This window comes from Chamaea fasciata, unplaced genomic scaffold (assembly GCF_029207755.1).
Source record: "Chamaea fasciata isolate MVZ Bird 193981 ecotype frontalis unplaced genomic scaffold, bChaFas1.0.hap1 SCAF_1, whole genome shotgun sequence".
Classification (NCBI taxonomy): domain Eukaryota; kingdom Metazoa; phylum Chordata; class Aves; order Passeriformes; family Sylviidae; genus Chamaea; species Chamaea fasciata.
Genome location: NW_027094086.1, coordinates 147,777,867 through 147,799,726, shown reverse-complemented (window position 1 = coordinate 147,799,726; position 21,860 = coordinate 147,777,867). Strand labels below are relative to the sequence as shown.

Genomic DNA, 21,860 nt, shown 5'->3' with positions numbered 1-21,860 from the left:
ATCTTTGTCGTGTGACTCTTGTAACAAGTCAAATTCATGTATTTTGATACCGCGCACGTGATTAAGGTACTTGGATCACTTAAGCCTGCACAAAACTGCAGTGCTCGCATGTCATTTGTCTTAAAATCCTATTGTCGCGCTCGTGAAGTGTAATTTCTTCAGTGAACGGAAATTTATACTGACAGAGGTGTTATAAAACATGGAAAATACTGGGAGGAGAGGGCCTAACATTTTCTTTATCTCTTCAAGTGTTCACTAACGGGGATTTATTTTTCAGCTCAGCGTTGGTTCATTGCAGGTTGCAGAGCTCTGGTGCAATTAAAGGGACCCGTTTCCAGACTTCTTAAGCAAAACTCACATTACTTGCAACAGGTGGGAGCTGTGTGCTGTGGCCTCAAGGCAGCAAACTGGTTCACGGGCTTCACTTTCCACTTTGGTCCCTAAAGCTACTTGCAGAAAATCTCCCAGCCTGGAGAAATTCCTGGGATCCCAGCCTCTGCCTCCCTGTTTCAAAATGCATGGGTAAGAAAAACCAATTTATATTCATAACCTTGAGTAAATAAATTGTCACTTTAAGTACACGTTTTATTGTAATTAAGCGCTTCCCAGTAATGACCAACCCACACTATGGAGCTGTTTCTTAATATAACGGTAAGGCAAGTCCTCAGCTGTGAGCACAATTAGGAAGCTTTTAAAAGCACAGACCAGTTGATACAGCAGGGTGGTGTTGCACAGTTCTCAACCTGTGGAGAAAAGGTGGTTTTGCTAAAGAGCTTTGTCCATATTTTCGAGGAATGCTGTTGCTGCGGGGTCAATAAAATCAAATCTCACTGCTGAAATTCTCAGTAGGGTTTTTACCCAGTATTAGCCTGAGTAATATCCTCTGCTCCCAGTGGATTTGCCTAACTCCAAAGGGAGCACGACTGAGGCAGATTTAGACCTTCCCCAGCTTTCTAAGGACTCGCTGCTGTCACCTCTCCATAATGCAGCTACAATTAACTTTGCTGGAATTTCTATATTTGAAGCAGCTTGAAATCAGAGCCTGAACTTCCAGACGTGGATGCGGATAGTCTTTGCTACTGTCTGTACGAGCCCTTGGGCTTCACACTAAAAAAGCCCACCCGTGTTGACAAATTTGCCTTTTGCAGTCTGATTTCAGTGCGGCTGGCAAAAATAGCAAGTGATGCAGCAGACAGAATGGGCCCTAAACTATATTTTTGATAGCTTTTCTTAGCTCCAGACTAAAGAGCAAGGCATCAGATGTTGACAAATTAGCAGGGAATATACGGAGCAAAGGGATTTGTTACTGAAGTGCCCACAATCCAGCAGTTTTGCTGTCCCCCAGAATTTGAACTTTTCCCTTGGTTTTCAGCTGTATTTTGATTCGAGTGTAAATACCAGCCACTGGCATGTCAGCTGGCATCAGAGCCACGTGCCAAAGCTTTGTTCAGGTCAGAGCTTTAGTGTCATTTTACTCATCCATGGATTTTGTTAGGACTTCTGAGGCATAGCTCATTATTTTTGCCTCTGTAAATAGCAGTCCTTGTAAAATTATTCCTCTTTAAATCCAGGAGAACTTGTCTGGCCTTCTGGGTGGGGAACTTAAGTGCATGAAGGCTCTGGAGGACAGCTGATGCTGGATAGTTTGGAGAATCCAGGCTCTAATCCATACCCCCAAGTCATGCCAGCTTGCTGGGCACCAAAGCACACCCCCACTCGAGTTGGAGACTCCTGTGCTCAGACAAGGAGGATAATGGACAGCACATGACTAATTCTGCAATGACTGTATATGTTTAATTGGTAAAGGACGGCATTTTTCTACCCTTTTTTAACCCAGGTCACGGTGCCAAAGGACTGCCTGATGTTTGAGGTTCCTTTCAGGTATTTTAGTCATTGAGATGCACTGTACTTAAGGCTGCCGTGGTTGCCAGCTTTGTCTAATGCCCTCAAGCACTACTTTTAGTGTTGAGAAGCCAGCATTCAAATTCCCCTGAAACACCAGGCTGTGCTGCTTTCACAGCTCACAGGGGGCCTTCCCTCAACCTCAGGTACAAAAACTCTGGCTGCTCCAAAGCCAGTGACCAGGAGTCAGGAAAAGCACAGTTTAGATACATAAATATATATATATATCTAAGCAAACTACAATCCTAAATTTTAGACGTCTGCTGCTTTTAAGCTCTCTGTCTCGGATTCCCTGTAAAATACAAATAACAGCATTGATGAGCTGTAGCTCATAAAAAAAATAAAATATTTCTAACTTCCAAGAGCACGTGTTGCAGCCAGTTGAAGTCAATGCAGGTTAAATTCAGTGGAAGGAAGGTATTTCTACCAGCTGATGCCACCTGACCATTCAAACACTTTACCAAGTGCCATGGCAGCAAAATTCCTTCTGTTTAAGACTGCCTGGTTGTCTGGCAGGAAAATATGTTCCCAAATTGGTGTAGTAACACTGGAATCACTTCTTGGTGACAACCCTATTGACTGGCAGCCTCCAGTAATGGCAGTCTATTAATCTCTTGCTCTGTGGCCGTAAAGCATTCTGTCCTCCTTCCATTAAAAGCTGAAGGTAAATAAATGCAGGTCCTGTCATCAGATCATTTTGCTTGCATTTTTGCTGTCTACAAAGCCTCTGCATGAGAGGGACAAGCAGAAGGGCTAAAGAAAATGTCACCATCGTTGGCATGAGGCCAGCCAACATGTGACACTGCAGATGTGGGTCTGAGTTGCTCCGGTTGTTCCACTTTGCTGTGCACAACAACCCACGTTGCTGACACTATCTGGGGGAAGGGAGAGGGCTCTGAGCTTGGAGAGTGTTTGGGCCAGGTCAGGGCAGCCTGGAGTGCTGCGTGCCTTTGGGTGGCTGCCAGCAGAACCTCTGGGGTTTTGCAACACCTGAAAAAGAGCCTGGGAGTACAGCAGCCCTTGAATCTGCAGTGAGGAGAGCCCTCAGACCGCCCCTCAACTTTTTCTGCTTAAGTTACCATCCCCTGTAAAAGAGGATGGGAATTATTTACCCACATTTTGTTCGGGTGTTGGTGTTTTACCTGCAAATGCACTGCAGGTATTTTAAAGCACATATGGTGGCTACAGCAGCCTAGAGCCAAAGCCTGTCATCTCTCCCGCTCCCTCGCCTTCCTCTCTCCCCAGGTGTTTAGCTGGCAGAAGGACATCTTTCACATTCCAGTATTTTATTTAAAAAGCTCAACTCAGGGTTTTTAACCTGGTCGCAATTAAGATTTAACAACAGGAAAGTTCTTACAGAGGTGCCATGTCTCTTTGAAATGGTTTTGCTGGAGAAAAATCATCCATATCCCTGCTGCAGCCAGCTGGACTGCACTGCAGGGTTAACTTTCACTGTTACCTGTGGCCTTGTGCCTCCTGACACACTCAAAGCATGTGTGGAAGGACCAATAAAATATGTCCTGGAGTGTTTGGTGTATTTTTAGAGTTTGTCCCAGATTATTGGCCTTTGTCCCAGATTTCAGTGGTTAGGGTATAAGAATGCCCGGTGGGGCTGAGTGCTTCCTGCCTTGCTCTCAGGAAGGCTTTAATCAGGAAAAATACCCTCTCAGAGAAGGCAAATAATTAAGTTTTTGTGGCAAATCCTCTATTGCCATTAGCAGGAGATGATAAACACTCAAGACCACAGTATAAATAGAGCCAGGCAGATGCACTAAGATTGAAAGTGCAACTTTATTGTGTTACATGGTATTGAGTAATGAATTGGACATTATAACAAGGTAATTTTCCTCTTTGTCTTTATTGGGACCAGAGTTGGTTTTTACACCATAAAGTGCCTGTCTTGTGGGGAAATGCTGGTGTAACCTTCCTGGACAAAGCTCATCCCACATCCTGGCAGCGTGCAAGCAGGGAGCTAACGTTGGAAGGGATCGTCACATATCATCCCATCCATCCTCCTCCCTTTGGCAGTGGTTAATTGACCCATGGAATTCCTGGTAAATGCTTATCCAGCCTCTTCCTGCAGTGCTCCAGCCTCCCAGGGCATTAAGAATTTCACCTGCAGAACTTTTTTCCTTGTGTGTAACACCAGCCTTTCCTGATGTAATTTGGTCCTTAGTGAGCACATGGGAAACAATTCCTCATTTTCTCTCTTCAGCTTTTTCACATGGAAAGATTGTATCTCATCATCCTGCCAAAGCCAAACAATCCAATTCTTTTGTGCCTTCCTTATATTTCTGGTTGTGCAGCATGATCCTCACTCCATCCCTTGGCTGCTTACCCATATCTTCAGGGGCTAAGTTTCCTTGCTGAAGTCCTGGACTCCCCGTGCCAACATCTCTGTCATCCACTCCTCAGCTCTGACGGATTCCTCTGGATTCATGCCCCCCAGTTGCATTGCAGCTCATTGGGATGCTGAAGAGCTCTCTGATGGACTCATCCAAGCCATTTCTGCCTTTCATGTGCTTCCACCTTGGTCTTGCCTCTTTACCTGCCTACCAACTGTTTCTTGTCAAGCTGTCTTAGTGCACTTTCTGCATAGGGCATTCCATGTGTCATAAGAAATACAAAGTATGAAAACTATTCTGTTAAGATTCCAGTAACCGGTCCATCAGTTTTGTTGGTATGTGAGAGTGACACGTTGCCAGTACAGATGCAGAAAAAGTCCTACTGCACCCAGTCATGTCTATGAGAACTTGCTTTCCTTCCCAGTGCTCCCCAGTATTCAGCTCTTGGACATTTTGGCACATCGTCAGTGATAAATGTATTCACAAGTGAGAGCAGACAGCCCTGCACGTTGTGATGCCAGGGTATTATGGGTTCTTGGCATTGGCAGTGCCTCTCTGTGGATTTCAGACAAATGAAACAGAAATGTTTTTATAGCCAGCCTCAAGTTTTTATCTATTTCTAGGTGTCTTGGTGCTCCCTAAATAGGGGTTAGGTCCTTTGGAAGGAAGACTGCATTTTATGTCTTGACTTTCCTGGCCCTTTATTCACTCAGCCCTCTCCTGCTCCCAAAGGCCACTGATCTTCTCCTTTATTTTTGCAACTGATTTGTGTTGAAAAACAGGTACTGGCAGCTGGGAAATTATCAGTGATATTGGATGCAAACAATCTGTTTTCTATTCTTGTGGCCTATCCATGCTGTGGGATGGGGCACAGACCCTTAATTATTCACCTACATTTCTTCAAGTGTTTGCAGGTGGCTATTAACAACAGGTGAGAAAAGAATTCAATAAAAATGGAGGGAGAAAGAAGATTTTTTTAAAAAAACCGAGGGTAGCTTGAGGCAAGGATGAGAAGGATGAAGGACATATGGCAGAGGTGCTGGTTGGGGTATTCTGGTATCCTAGGTTCCAGCTCAAGATTCTGCAGAATTTCTGATAGGCTTTGCTTTACTTATCTTTTAAGTCCAGATCAGAATGGGAACAAGAGACTTTATCCACAGAAGTAATTAAAATGTTGCACTCCCTGGCAGGGGAGCTAAAATCAATTTCTCAAATGCAAGATGAAGAGCAAGTGGCCAGGCTTCTGCCATGGGGAAAAAGATCCAGGACGGTGGTGCTTGGGAGGACAGCAGAAACCCAGTGCTGCAAAAATGCAGCAATTCTGGGATGTCTGTTCTGAGGGGCACATTGCAGATGACATGGTCTCCATTTCACTTGGCAATGGTCTTGGCTCAAGGACAATTTCCACACCTCAGGAAACGTATGGGTTAGCTGGGAAGAGCCCAGAGAGGTACATAAAGAGTGGCTGGAGGTGTAGAACACTTGCCATTGGGGTAAGCTGAGAGAAGTGTGTGGCCTGAAGAGGGAACTGAGCTGAGACAAAACAAGTTGCCAAATACTTGCAAGGCTGATGCCAAGAGGAGTGGCACAATGTATCCTGGTACCTTCTGCAAGTGGGGTGAATAATGGGCTTCGGCTGCAGCAGGAGCAACATAGGTAAAAGATCAGGAAAAAAATTCCAGTGTTTTGCATAGTTCAGCTCAGGGATATTCCCACAGGCTCTTGTGGAATTGGCACTGCAGGGAGTTGTTAGACAAAGCTCTTGCAGGGATGGTTGAGGTGTTGTTGATTGTACTGGGAGCCTCTTAAAGGGATTTATCCATCTGGTTTTTTTCCTGTTTCTTCCAGTTGCCACTGAAATAGTTGGAATTCAGTTCTTCAGCGTTTGGGAAGTCCTGCCACAATAGCAATCCCCTGTTTGTAATCAAGAGGATTGCAAGAGCAATCAAATGCATATTGAGCTGATGTGCAGCTCCCAGGATTGTGGGGGCACAGAATCAAGCTGAGAAGTACGTGTGCCATAACTGTAGAAGCTGGTTATTCTAAAGGATTGAAAATCCATCTTCCACAAGGAGCTGCTGCACGTGAGGAATATCACAGGTTATATTTAGTGTTACAGAGGCACAAGGGAAATCTCATTAGAGCCCAACGACAATGATCCGCTATAAAGGGAACAGGAGCAATTTGTAAGCCCTCAAAAAAAAAAAAATAGTGTGTCTCTGTTCTTCCCTGTCCTCACTGTCTGCTTCTGCTCTAGGACACAGCTTTCCTGAGAGAAGGTTCTGTGCCTGCCTGCTCAGTTAGCCCTGATACATCACGTTTTATTTGCTGGGAGATTTGAACAATGAGCAGCAAACACTCCTGTTCCTACTTTAAACTCATGGAAACTGCAGAATAGAGAAATAAAATGACTTGCACAGAGTCACAGAGCAATTTCACGGCAGGGCTCAGACCAGAGTTCAGCTCTCTTGCTCCCAAACCCATGTGCCAGCCTTTCTCTTCACTGACCCTTAATTTTAATCACCTTCCAATAAATTCTCTTGGCCCCTTCCAGTTGATTTCCATGGGAGTAATGCTGGGTGTCAAATGAAGTCACCCAGATTATCAAAGCAAAAGAAGGCAGTATTAGATACAAAGAAAGAACTGATGGAAGGGGAAAAGCAAATTTTACAGAAAAGAATAGAAAGGAATAAGTTCTACTGCCAGTTCCATGATATCATTCCCCTTTTAATTTGTGCCTGATCAAAATTTTTTAAAAAAATAGATTGCTAATATTAATAAGTGAAATGAATCTTGAATTTTATAATAGTGGAGGAAATGAAAGGCCCAAAGTAATATTGTGTTGTTAACTGAGATTTTAATAATGATTCTGTCCTCAGTTGGTGCATTTATTCCACAGAAAGTAAATCATTAATGAAGAGGAGGAGAAAACATTTTGGTGGTGATGGATTTTTGAAAGAAAAGTATAATTTTGCTTAACTTGTAGAAAACTCTGAAATGTGCCTGGAGCACTAAACCTAAACTACCACCACCTCAAAAATGGTTTGTAGAGGTGGAATTTAGCCAAGGGGCTGGCAGTGCCTGGGGTAGGATGGAGAGATGTCCAAGGCTCCGTTCCAGGAGAGCTGAGGTGAGTGAAGAGGTGGGTTTGAGATGTTGGGGCTCATCCCATATTTTCTGTGGAGTTTTGCAAGATCTGCTTCCACCATGCCCTCTGCAGTGGGGAGGGTGGACTCAAACCCCTCAGTTCTGTGAGGGTATTTGACTTCCCAGGTGAAGAAAAAAGCTCGTCAAGGCTGATGTGTGGCTACCCACCTCTAACTTCAGCCACCCCCAAGCAGTCCCCAAAAAAGGGCTCCCTGGAGCAGCAGCCCATGTCACACCGAGCCCCCTGGTTTGAAATGTCAGGTGTGGTGGGTTCATGGTTGCACAAAGGTGGTGAAGAAAAACATCTCTGTAGCTGAGGTTTGCTGCCTAAGAGAAAGCAAATGCACAACATACATCCCTCTGTGTGTGTGTGTGTGTGTGTAAAGGAGATGGGGGAAAATGCAGAATTCCCCTGATTCCTTAACGAGCACAGCACCCCAACAACGAATGTAGAAATTTGCAAATTAAACCACATTTCTGTATCTAAATTATCAAATCAATAAAGAGATGTAAACATTAAACAACATTATATGAGAGCCTGGAGTGTCACCACAAAAAATTAAGACTATGTAATTAAAAGTACAATGCAATTTATTTTTATATCATTCTTCATTCAAATCAACAAATCTTATTACTTACCCAAAAATGTAAAGCAGGCTGCAAACTAATTCAAAAGATGAAGACAAAGTGGTTATTGAGAAACCTATGTTTCTTGTTCCCTTACGTCTGGCAACAGTCATGATTTAATATTTTAACTACTGTAATGGGTTATACTGCTGAAGAAAAGTGCATTAATTACTATGGGAAACCTAAAGAAATCTAATTAAGAACAATAAAATCACTCTTATTGACTGGGAAAAATAAAACTATGTAAAGGGAAATGAGGGATGAAAAAACTGACAACACACAAATACTAATAAATGTCTGCGCAGGGTAGGAAACACACTTGTGGTGTTACTGGGGCTGTGGATTTGAAGTCTGGCTGGAGATCACAGTTTGGCTAAAGCTCTTCTCTCGCCCACTGGAAGCACTTTCTAATTAGCTGCAGCTCAGGGAGTTGAGTTTGCTCCGAATGCAGCCCAACATGTCTGTGCAGAGTCAGTCCCACTGGCTGTGTCTGAAAAAACACACCAATGTAGGAGACTGAGCTGCGTTTCTGGGTGTAGTGTGGAGTAATGCAATAATTATCTCAATAGGTGCCATCCTTCCTGCAAAGTCAGAGAGGACATGTGTGAGAAAGCAGCCCCGTGTCCCAAATACTCAGCGTGTCCTTCCTGAGAACACCACAGGGAGAAATCGCCACAGGCAAATCAGAATCCATCTTTCAACCAGCCACAGCCCTTTGAAGCCTTGTAAAAGGAGCCTTTCTGTGTGAAATATCTACCACCTTGTTTGCTCAGCCCCAACTAAAGCCATCTGTTGGCTTTACCATAAGGAAGGACTTGCACCCCCAACCATGCATTCACAGGATCCCCAGGTATGCAGGGCTGCTTTGGGAGCAGGTGCATCTTGTATTGGCCAGAAACAGCAGCCAAATGTGTTAGGAGGTGTTTGTCTGTATTTTCCAGATGTGAAACTAGATGGGACTGCCTGGTTTTGTCATTGTGGGGATTGGATTCTGGGGCTGTGATCTTGAGATTTCATCCCTCATGATCTTGAACATTCTTGTGATGGCAAAAACTTATTTTCTGCCCACCTTGACTGCCCTCATTCCTAAAGATCTCACCGGTGTCGAAATATCTGTCGCTGTTAAAAAGCAGGGAGAGGATCCCATAGGGTCAACATCTACACTAAATACTTAAACAAATACATGTGGTTTAACTACTTCAGCTGATATTAGTAGTATTAATGCCTTTTCAAGCCAGAGGTAACCCTTTGATCTTGTATATTTACTTCCCACATAAAATAGACAGCAGCAGTTTAGTCAGATCTCTGGTACTGAATCCAGTAGTTTGTATATCGTCAATATCTCCAAATATGATAAATTAGTGGTATAAATTTTACACAGTCCTTCTAGGATTGCAAATCTTCATCAAAGGCAAGAGGAGTTGTCTGAGGAATAAGGATTTCTCGATTCAATAAGTGCACACTGTGTCAGAGAGGAAGAAATGAAGTGAAACCTTTGCAACAGATGATGATATTATGGATGTGTACTGCCACAGAAAGCCAGGAAAAGAACACTGCAGCACCTCAGCTATATTTTGGAGGTTTCACTGACACCCAAAGTTGCACAGCTTTGTGCTCAAAGGTAAGCACGTTCTCCTTTCCCACCTTCTCCCACAGGAAACAAGGTTGCAAAGCAAAAAGCATAGACAGACGTTGTTTGAAGGAGTTTTGATTGACTGGGGGTTATTTTGCAACACAGAAACACCTGAGCAGCAATACCTTTTGATTAGAAACAAATTTTTACTTTGAACCTTGCAAAACACACAAGGATTACTCAGGAAGAGTGTCACATAGACTGTGTGCAGTTACCTACACAAGGGTTGCAGAAACAGCCTTTAGATATAGAACAGGAGTAAGCAAAGCCTTAATTCACTCTTTGAGAGGAAGACAGAAGGGGGTTTGATGTGGTAGCATCTGAAGATCATTGTATTAGGACTTGCCATACTGTACATGCCCTACTAATCCAGGATCCTTAGTCATCAGGACTTTGTATAGTCTGTGTGGAGCTCTGCACTGCCAGACACCCAGGGCTGATGCAATCCCAGCTCACACACCGCTGTGGCTCTGGCTCACGCATGGAACTGAGGGCTTGGGGTCTCAGGGGCACACAGGGGCTGTGAGATGTTGCTCAGGGGTGTAATGTTTCAGCTGCCAGAGTTTGGCACTGCCTCTCTGCTGTGGCATCCTTCAGTCCAGCTGTAAATCTTTGTGCACAGTGGGGTACAGGGAGAGCTGCACCACCAAATGCTTGGAGTCCAGAGGGCACTAGGGCAGGGGAAGGTCATGAGGGGTCAGGATCAACTCATTTCAGGTATTTACAGAGTAGGCTTCTAAGTGTGAGCTGTCATGCTGGGCTTTCCAGGCAGTAAGAAGAAGTAAGTGAGTTTATAATGCCATTCATCTGCTCTGTTTTAAGCATCTCCTTTAGAAAGAGATGAATCACTGTAGACTCTATCAACAGTATTGACTGGCTCTCCATTGACTCGCAAGGGAGCCACAGGTGACCTGCCCAAGAGCAGATTTCTGCTTTATTGGGGTGAACCTGCCGAGAGCTTCGTGCCCATGGTGTAGGACTTGGCTTCTCTGAGCAGCTCAAACTGTGGCATTCCAGTCAATAACTGCCTCAGCAAGCTCAGTATTTTTGAAGAAATGACACCCCTCAGGAGGAGTTTGCAATGTTAAGTAGATAAAAGAAACAGCAGGTGGGAGACAGAGGTGCCCTGTGGTCAGTAGGAAATAAAGTCTGTGCTTCCTGCTCCTGCACCACATGCCTCAAAACCTGTGTCTCTTCTATAGCAAGTTTTCAAATCTTCACGGAGAGATTAGTTCAGGTGTGAAGTCATCATGCTGATGATTAGTTCATGATGACTGCTGTCATCTCCCTCCAAACTGAAGGGGTCCTGTTGTAGCCATATCTCATCCCCCGTGGCTATTGCTGCACCTTATCCTCAGAGCATCAGCTGCTTCTGAGGAACTTTTGGGCCATCAGGAAATAAACTGTCTGGGTCACCAAGAAAGCCTGCGCTTGCAAGAGAGAAAAAATCCCATCAGACTGTAGGAGTAAAAAGCAAAAATCCAGCCTACACGTGTAAGAGTGGCAGCCTCTACAGTGTGGTGTGTGTCCACACGTCGTTTCAGGAGCCATCTCCCTTCGGCTGTGATCACTCTCAACTGTTTGCAGTCTGTGTGCGGTGACGTGCGTGGCATATTACTAGGGAAATGTGCATTCTTGTTAATAGGTATAGTTTAGGATGATTGTTAGCAGAGCATAAGGCCTTATTGATTGAAAGTGGCATATGGCAAGGATGCATAATGATTCACTTTGGCTGCTAGCTCGAAATCCTATGAAAAAAAAAACAAACCCGCTCTCCTTTGCAGTCAGGCTTCATTCTTTCTGCAGTGTGTTTTTCAAACCAGGCCATTTTACAAGTGATCCCAAGGAGAGATTTCCTGCTCTCCTGGGTGTGTGCTCAAAGCTCTTTTCAGTCTTGCAAGGGCAGGTCACAAGAACAAAAGCTGAAGTTATCATATGTCTCCCTTTGAGCAAAAGGTTGTCTTGCAGTTCTCTCTCTAAAACATTTGTTCTGAGTATTTTGTGTTTAGGAAGGGTGGTGGACTTGGAAGTCTGATCACAATAAATACCAGGGATAGATACAAGGCTGGTTTCCAGCAGCATTGCTTGGTGCCTGGTGGGAGAGGGTATAAATCCTCACCTGGAGCAACAGCCTTATTAGGAATGGTTTTGATATTTTTTCCAACTGCATTTTTGAAAGACAAAGATGCCAGTGCTCCAGCAAGCCGCAGGAAAAGCGAGCTCTTCTCTGGATCCAGCTTCTCTTCACCAGGGGAAAAAAATGCGTGTTCCTACATGGCATTAGCAAATACAGAGTAATTAACCTGAGGTAAAATCCCAGTGAAGGCAAAGCAGACAAAATATTAATAAATGTGAACTGACAGAGATAAGCCCTGAGGACCTCATCTATCTTCCCCATGTGTTAGCAGGTCCAAGTGAAGCTGAAGTTGTCTCACCTGGTTTGCCTTGGATAGACTGACAGGGTAAGCACAGACCTTGCACTGGGTAAAGGTGGCACCGTCTGAGCCCTGAATGCCCCCACCTCCCATCACTGGTGCTTCTGAGGGGTCTGTTGTACCTCAAGAGAGGTGTCCTGAAGGATCACAGCTCAGAGTAGCATTGTCCTGGTGCTCAAGAGCAAACAAGGCTGAAATAAGTCCCAACACTGACCCCAGCACCCCCTCATCCACCACAGCCAGGAGGGCAGTACAGGGAAGGGTTTTTCTGGGTTGGCTGGATATTGGAGGAGAAGGTGGTGCCAGCAACTCAGAGCTATCTGGCAACCTTCACCGAACAGGGAAGAGCTGCAGGGACTGATCCTAACCCAAATGGATCAGCTCACACAGGAAGATAACTTACTGACAGAGGAAAAGTGCATGATCTGTGCCATTCCTATAGGCCTGCAAACCTCCCTGACCTTTATCTGGCTGACGTTCAGTGATACCTGGACACTTTCCTTGGCAACAGCACTGAGAACAATCCAAATGACATTCACTTCACTACTGGAGGCACAGCTCTTGTGTTCTCTCACCAGCAAATGAAGAGCAGAGCCTTCATGTATGTCTTTTCTGGGAACTGATGCTTTCTAGGAACTGCTTACAAAGAATTAAGTAATCTATTTGATTGTCATCCAGAAATCCTGGGCTTGCTAAATGATCTTGCACACTTCTCTTTTTTCCAGGAAGATACCCCTTCAAGATGGTCTCAAGGATTTTCCTGTGGTAGGCAAAACAGGGCTCCCTTGACTCAACTAGCTCTGAACAGGCAAATAAATGGAATATCTTTCATTATACCTGTCACCAGTTTATTTACTCTGTGTCCTCTTTCTGCCATAAAAGTCTTGAGTGATTTCAGCACAGTAAAACATCTGCACTCATTTTCAGAAAATAACAACAACTGCCAATGAATGAAATCACTATTTTCTCAGAACGCCTATTGTTCAATCTCCGGCCCTTATTGTTTCTCATCTCCTGTGAGTGGTTTACAATCAAATCCACTTTATTTACAGTGGAAAGCAAAATATGTCAGAGCAAGACAATTGACTGTAAGCCTTCAGTCAATAACAGCTTTTTTTTTGGTGCATGTTAAAATGTAGGAATTTCTTGCATTCATTGAAACAGGTGGCAAAATTCCCCTTTGGAGGTGTCAGGTCAGTCCTGTGCCAGGTGCTGGGCTCCTGCTAAGCCTAAGCTGGTACATCTCACCATTCACCTTCTAAACCTGGATCCAGCACACACAGACCATCTTTCCATAGGCTCCACGAGCCATCCTGCAGAGAGCTCTCACAATTAAAGCCTTGTATCAAATAATACTTTAGCATTGTTCAACTGGTTTGGTGATTAGGGACTTTTGTAAGATACTGAGCTGTCAGCAGGCAGATCAGCTCTATCCCACAGTGTCTCAGACTTTACTCTTGGTTTGTGGCCAACATCAACTCCCACTGAAGGCCTTTCTTATAAAGTTTTCCAGTTAATGCTTTCCATGGGGTCATCACATCTCAGAGATAAACACTGAAAAGCTGAAGCATGCTATTAAGCTTCTTAAAACATTAGAAAGACAATCATTTTGACAGAAGAGATGTTAATCACACTTCTATAAAAGCTTTTCATCTTCAAAGCATTTAACCAACATTAATTACATGTAATTGGCTTTTCCATGTACATCATGCAAAACACACCTTTCATGTCACTTGTCACTGCTATCTTACCCAGGATCTCTGAGACAAAGCTGTGCCTCTTCAGTGCAGCACAGCTTCCTGAAGCTACCTGAGGCCTCATCTTGCAAATCCCAAAGGGCAACATTTAAAACAGCCGTTGCACAGAATATAGACACCTCAGCTGAACTGAGAGATCTGGGAAAAAAATAAAACCATCCCACTCAGGTGTCTGCAAAGCTGTGTCTCCATTTCCCTGACAAAGTCATCTGAAGAGACTCTCTGGAGTTTTTGCTGCCCCCCGTGCCTGGGGATGTCCCTGCCTTCACCAGGCCCATCCAAGTCCCATACCCAGACTCGTGTCTGCCCAAAATGTCCAGGATGCCCCAGCCAGAAGTAAGGTGCTCTCTGGACTCCAGCAGCACTGCCTTTGACTGGCTGGAGTGAAGAGACCGCATTTCCCATGGACACCTGGTCTTTAATCACCCAAGAAGCTGAGAACTTGGGTCCATTTCTTTCCTCTGTCAGGGGACTTCTGAAACCCCCATCTGCCACCACTCTGCCTTGCTTTTCTTGCGTGACCTTTTCATTGAAACAACTGCTACATTCAGCCACAAACAACTTGAACAACTTAAGGTTTTTATTCCAATTTACAGTGCATGAGAGACGAGACAAAAAAAAATAAAAAAATCTTTCTTGCCCAGTGATCTGCCAGGGTTCAACTAGGAAATACAAGTTCCATGTGTCCTTGGAAGAGCTGGCTAGTATTCAAGCTCCCCATAGCTCAGGGCTGAAAGAAAATGATTATGGAAGCATAAGTTACAAAAACATAAATTTGATCAAAAAGGATAAAGGAAGAAAATATCCAAGAAAAGGAAAAAAAATTGTTTACAGGGACTAGATCACAGAGAATTTATCCGGGATCTGAGCACTGGTTGGAGAAAAAGGTTCACAAGAGGTGAGAAACCAAACCCAAGCACTATGTGGGATCAACAGCAGCACTCAGGTCAGGAGATAGGTGAAGGTCCTGATAAGTGTCTCCCCTCTCTTTGGCTGCCTTTCAGAAGGCAATATTGAAGGTGATATTATGCTTGTTTTCATATTGAGTGTGCAGCCATTTACAAGCTGATTAGCTCCATCACTGTTTATATATGTAGCTAATAGAGCTAAAAAATGTGCTGTTAGTTCAATGGCTCATAAAGGTATGAAAGCTCCACCTGGCAGCCTGGCATTCCTGCATTGCCTTGAAGCAAATGAAGGAGCATTCCCAAAAGTTCAAGATGTTTCTAACTTTTATTCTTAGCCCTCAACTTTTATTCTTAAACTTAGATGGCTACAGAACCAGGAAAATGAGTTTCCCATGGAGATGTTTGGGTCTGGAATAATAAGTTCCAAGCCTTTTGAACTGTCTTGCCCATCGAAAGACTCTTCGTCCCTCAGGAGCACCTGCCAGAGAAAGGGAGACGTGCGTGGTGTGGTCAGGAAGGGCAGAAAAGCAGCCCGGAGGAGTCAAAGTGCCCAGGGACCTAACCTCAGATCGCAGAGAGGGAGATATTTGGAAAAGCATTGAAGTGGCAGGTTCCAGTGCAAGCCACAATTATGCTCCTGAATCAAGAATATCCTGTAAAAATCCCACACAGAGTCACCTGCCGCCCGCAGCTGAGTGGGTGTTTATTTTGCAGACTTCTTCAGCACCTCATTCTCAATATTATAATTCAGTTATTGGCCACACAGTTCTGTCAGACTACTCCCATCCTGGAAGTTAAGTAAATGGTTAAGTGTGTTATTGGTTCAGAGCTCGGACACTCCCCACCTTGCTGGATTGAGCCCTGTAATCTATTCCTATTTCCTTTTCAACTTCTGCAAGTAACCCCAAACAGGCTGGGAACGCACTGAGTGCAAAGTTGCAGGAGATGACTGTGGCAATTTCTGAATGACAAGAGCATTTAAAAGAAATGTCAAGAGTCTGTGGGCTGCAAGCTTTTATGTTTCAAGGAGAAACAAGAACAAAGGAGGGACAATAAATCAAACGCAACAGCTTAGCATGCTCCATCTCTGAGAGTTAACCTCTTGAAAGCCACGTCCCCGACACAGCGAGGGCCACTCTCCTTTGATCGGGTCCATTATTTTGTGCAAAGTGATGGAAGCAGCAGGGTGGGCGCCTCCATGCATGCCCAGGGGTAATGTACACTCTGCTTTGCTGCTTGACATGTGCTATGCATTTATGGGTTAACATCAAACATGAGCTGATTTATAATTTTTAATCAAAAAAGGATTATAACCTAATAAATCCTAATGAGGTATTCTGTCTGGAGGTTACGTGGTGTAGTCATGTAATATACTGGTAGCTTTGCTCTCCTGAGCCTGGAAGATGGTGTAAAGTTTTTGTTTTGTCAGTAAACTGTTCCTTGGAAATGCTTAAATGGATCAAGACCCTCCAAGCACCATGGTGCAAATGATGATCCCTCCTTGGGTGCAGCCTTTCCTGCTGTCCCAGGTTTTGAAGTACTTGAATGAGACACACTTGGAAGCTTGCAGCATCCCTGTGTGATGAGTATCCCCTCACACTTTCAGAGGCCAAGTATTGCTGGTTAAGTGCTAATTATTGGCAGTTAGCTAGTTGAACCTAAGCATTAAACATATCAAGCACATCACTGATGTTAGTCAGAGCCCTAAGGAGTCCTCCAACCACCAGAGGGTAAGGGCTGGTTTGTAAGGGCACATAGTTTTTTGAAGTTAAAAAATTGTGACCGCACAGAGAAAGACAAACCTCGCTACTGGCTTTCCTGGGTTTTGGTCCTCCCACCCAGATAGACAGGTCCTATCCTGGGGAATCTGCGAGTGAGCCAGACCTGTCAATTATCAGAGGGGATTCCTGAGCCTTCTGTTCCCAAAGAATGATCATCTTCCCTCCCATCCATACTCTGCCTCCCAGCAAAAGGCTGTCCTGGAAGAACATTTACTTCCCAGGAGACCTAATTAACATTGCAAGACTAATGGAGACTAAGCGTAAAGAATTTTTTAAAAGTCCTTTGACTGCAGAGCCATTTTTAAAGCTGCTCCTCCCTGCTCTTTGTTTGCACACAATGGCTAAACCACCACAGCGGGGATAGGCCAGGGGTCAAGAGGTCTGAGGTATTTTCAAGCTAGTTTTAACTAGCTTGCTGTTACATCACGCTCTTCGGCTATGTTTGCACCCATCTGTTGTACTTTTCAGCCTCCTCCTAAAGCCGCCGTCTAGCCAGGGATGTTCTCTTTGTGTGAGTGCAAGTGCATGTCCTGATAAGGCTCGATGGGTGGTCAGGAGAAAGACCTTGACAGGAGCTCTTAGTCTTGCCACATCTTCATCCCTGCTGGAGGACAATGACACCGGGAGCCTGATCCGAGGAGCGCCAGGAAACTCAAAAGGGGTTTGGAGCTATTCCTTCAACACTGGTCTACTAATTAAGGAAAGATTTCCGAACCAATCAGGTAAAGAGATCCATCAGAATCAACCAAGTCTGTGTCAGTAGAATGGCTCCCACTCAGGTGTCACAGAATCGTTCAGGTTGGGAAAAAACCTCTGAGAGCATTGAGTACAACCTTTGACTGATCACCACTGTGTCAACTCCACCATGGCATGTTTAGTGTTTAAATATCGACCCACTGGACTGAGTGCCATATCCAGTCATTCCTTGAACACTCCAGGGATGGTGACTCCACCACTTCCCTGGCAGCCGGTTCCAATGTTTAACAACCCTTGCCGAGAAGAAATTTCTCCTCACGCCCAACCTGAATCTCCCCTGGTGCAGCTTGGTGCTATGTCCTCTCATCCTGTCAAAAATGAGAACGTGGAGAATGTGTCCTGTGCCAAGAGGAGAGGATATTTCTCAGAGCTGATCCACTTACAACCCTTTGGTTAGGAATTTTTTTCCAGTATAGCGGTGATCTTGCAGATATATATCTGGAAAAGGCAACTTGATGAGCTTTTTTTTCCACTAGGCTACAGTTGAAGCCTTTACCTTCTCCAGGGTTCAGCTAAAACCAGCCTGGGCTGACAATCTTCAATTGCAATCTTTTGTGATAACTAACAGTGCCTCCCAATAGACCTTGGACATGGAATTCATACTCCTTCATCCTAATTTTACCGAAGCATCCTAAAATACTTCTCCTTCCACACTCCCGGTGTAAAGAGGGCACACAGAGTGTCTTCTCTCCTCCTGGCTCAGAGGAAATGGTTGCCTTCAGTTTTTATTGTACTAGCATTGACTGTATTCCTATAATAAAAGCATCAGCCTGGCATTTCCAAAGCCTTCTTCTGGGAAATAACTGTGGTTCTTTCACTGTTTCACTGAAATTCAGGATGAAAAGGGGTGTCTCTCTCCCCACCTAGGCCCAGACATCTTCACCATTTCTTTCCTTGCACAGTTTGAAAATATCTTCTGCCCTTCACTTCTTAATGGTTCCAGTGCAAAAGCAATAAACACAGCCCAGGAGCCAGCCTGGCTGTGCCCAGATGAAGATGTTAGATCTGAACCCATTTCCTGGGAGAGAGGGATGCCTGTGTGAACAAACAAAAGCTCAGCCAAATTCTCAAAACAGAAAGTTTTCTCCAATCTCTGAGCGAGATTAATCCAAAACCCTGTCATGAAACTCCAGATTTCCAAGAACAGGGCTTGTTGGACTTCACAGAATCCACCCAAAATTCCTCCAGTTTAAAGACAGTTGCAATTAGAAATTAAATTGGTTTAACTGAAGGATAAATCTCAGTTTAAAGCAAAGTCCAACTGCAAAGAAAGAAATGAAAAGCAGAGATACGTGCCTAATTCAGACAAAGTGTTACGGAGAGTAGCCTCATTTCTGCAGTCATTCCCCTCCACCAGCTTCTTTCTGGAATGTAAAAACTAAAGTTTGGAGAGCAGGTAATTCACAGATCCAACTCAGCTTTTAATTCTGCTTTGCTCTTAGCTCATCTTGACCCTAACCCCGGCCCAAAAGGATGGATGTTCCTAATGGCTGCATTCAACAGGCAGAGTTTTAATCTCCTCTTCCCTCCAGCCAGTCTCCACCGTATCTGCAGCATCTGACCGTGTCCTTAATAGGCAGCTGGATGAGCCCATATATTACCACCACAATCATGGCCAAAACCCACAGGCTTTCAAGCCTAAAATGGGGAGCTGCCACAGTTTGGATTAAAGAGACTGTCTTGGTGGAGCTGCAATTGATCTTTTCTCTGAGGGTGAGACAGCAAAGGAGTCATGCAACACACACCTGTGGCTTCTGTCACCCAGCTTCCCAGCCCAGCCTCTCAAGAGCCCCTGCACAGCTGGTGTTTTGGGGAGCTGCAGATGCAGTCCTAGGGTGCGAAACAATTCCTGCATTCCTGCAGGGTGAGGCACAGCGAGTTGGGAATTGTCAGGGAGGTTGGTTCTTCACCTGTGAATGTCCCTCGGCAAAAGCACCTGCAAGAATTCCTGCTCCAGTTTTAGATTTACAATCAAAGTCTGAGACTGTATTGCAGGTCTTAAGGAGTTGTTGCCATTTTTTATGAAGGCAAAACACCCATTAAGGACTTCTTTAATTGCGCATAAGCCCTGATCTTTGTAGCTCTAATTTCATAAAATGTGTTCAGCTCTCATTGCCTTAAACCATCAGAGGTTACAGAATTGTCCCCAGTTTTTTATAGACCTGATTTTTCAGTCGCATTTTAGGGTGTCCTGGGACTGTTATGAAAAATGAGGCTTTAGCCTTGCTAATAAAGAAGTGATAATAATTAGAAAATCTCCTGGCCGGTGCAGATTTTATAACTCCACAGATACCACAGTATTAACATTCTGTTTGTCCACCTGTTAGGAGAAACAGATCTGAAGAGTCATAACTCTAAAACAGTGGGTGACAATTTAATGAAAAATTGAGCTCTGCATTTAATTTCCTTTTAAGTTCAGTTGAGCATTCTGCGAGATCAAAGGGGCTTTGTGGCTTGCAAATGATCTATGATATCAGAGAAACAGATTATAACCCAGGCACAGTTTGGTATTTAAGTAAGTATCTGCTTTTAATACCGATGCTTAAAGTAGGCTAATGGAACTAAAGCACAGGGATAATTTCCTATGACACAACTCTATAATCCAGTTTAATATAGCAGTTGAACACTAAAAGCATATTTTGAATTTATTTCAGCTCTTTGGCCCCCCTGTGGAAAGTATCCTGAGACACCATAAAACATTTTTAACAAAACAAAAGGTCCTGCCTTAGTTGGTAAGATTTTGGAGCAGGGACTGCACTTATGCTCTTGTAGAATGCCTGGAGAAATTAATCTCTCGGGTTCAGAGTAGGAAGAGTAGTTAAGCAACAGCAACATTGCATGTCAGTGAGGACTTACTTTTAGTGTGGGCTCTGGAGTTCTGCTTAGAAGGTTGCTATCTTCCCCTTTCACATCCATGCAACATAATTGTGGACATTGGAACTGAAAAAAAAAAGAGAAAAGAAAGCAAGCTATTGAAGGTTTGAAGGTGCTTCTGTTTTGGTTTATTTGTGTTCTTTGGTTTTGTTTTTAGCTTTTATTTTAATAAGTTCCTACAGCAGCAGACAAGCCATATTTTCCTTTTCAGAAATGATCATGCTCCAAATTACACCTAGCCAGGGGCTTCTCTCCATGACTTAGAGAAGATGCTTCTATAGACTCACTTCTGTTGCTTGAACTCCTCTTCCTCCTTGCTACCTTAAATTTATGGGCAATTCATTCTTGTTTATTCTCCTGATAGTGTTGTCCTTCAGGCTAACAGGTCTATTCCCCCCTTAATGTTTACCTTCCTGATAGGTTTATAAGCCATCGTTATGCACATCTGTCTATCCCAGGCAGAAGGAGTCACATCTGTAATCTGCTCTTGCAGAGCAGTTTGATGTTTCCCTGATCAGTGGTCCTTCCTGTCCCCATCTGAATTCATCAGTTTTGAACCCCAGGGATGAGAATTGCTCACGCTGTTCCAGAGGAGGCTTCACCAGCCACGTGTACAGTGGCATTAATGCAGCTGCAGCTTTTCTGGAAATGTCTCCTGATGCATCACCGGCTTATGTTAGCCTGACATGACATGAGGTGATGTTGGTCTGGGTCTGCAATCTCAGCAAATCCACAGAATCTTTGATTATGTCAGGAATTAAAGCAAAGTGCATTCAGGGTTTACAGTTTCACCCCCTGTCTGCTATTTTAATCTGTGAGGTCATCCAGACATTCCTGTAGGATATCTGGAGCCTCTTCAGGACTGATAATGCCTCTCAGCTTGACATCACTAACAGATTTCTTTCCCTTTCTTCTACCTTTGGTGTCAAGATCTATCTGTATCTTTTGTCCCCTAAAGAAGTCACTGTTCAACTCAACTGATTCTTCCCAAGCTTATTCCTTGCCCTTCTCATAGCCTACTGCTTATTCTTGTTTTTGCCAACTAAGTCATCATTTTTTAACTGCCATTGCATATAAAACAAGAGGTTTAGGTGGATGGAGAATGATCATGAAAACTCCAGTCAAACTAGCACCAAATTTGAAGTTAGATCCATTTTATTAATGCCCACAAGGACTAGTCTGCTGCACATCTTTGGTCAGGAATATCTGTTGTCTTTTCTGTGAAAACAGCAACAAAATGTTTGTTTCCCTGGTTAGAGGTATGTTGGAGATTTTGATTTCTTTGTCACTGATTTGCAGAGGTGAACATTTTGCTGCTCTTGTGATTAAAGCAGCTCTTTGAGCTGGGTCAGGGTAGGCTGTCATGGCTGGTTTGGGATGCTGTTGATGCTGTGTAGTTCTGCTACTTGTGGCCTTGCAAGGAACAAGGCTAATATTTTCAAACAAATTCAGAGATTTCAAATGCTGAGAGATCAACAGGACCTGAAACTTGACTCCTCTGCTTTGAAAGTCTAAATTTATAGCCACAATGCTTTCACATCCTAAATTCTATTTCTCATATCCCCAAATGAAGGAGGAGATATCTAATTAAGCACAAAAATTCATGATTCAGTTGTTAAAATAGGTATGTGGTAAGTGGATGTACGGATATCCAGGACACTTGGGGCAAGTCAGTAACATGAAATCTACTTGTGC

General features: G+C 44.0%; 1 long non-coding RNA gene across 1 annotated transcript; it reads left to right on the top strand.

Annotated features, from left to right (window-relative positions):
* Positions 1–4,997: 4,997 nt before the first annotated feature.
* Positions 4,998–12,899, top strand: LOC136299539 (uncharacterized). Its single transcript, XR_010723518.1, has 5 exons — positions 4,998–5,903; positions 6,096–7,377; positions 9,403–9,642; positions 12,063–12,116; positions 12,815–12,899. It is a non-coding gene; the product is annotated as an uncharacterized lncRNA (long non-coding RNA).
* The last annotated feature ends 8,961 nt before the right edge of the window (positions 12,900–21,860 follow it).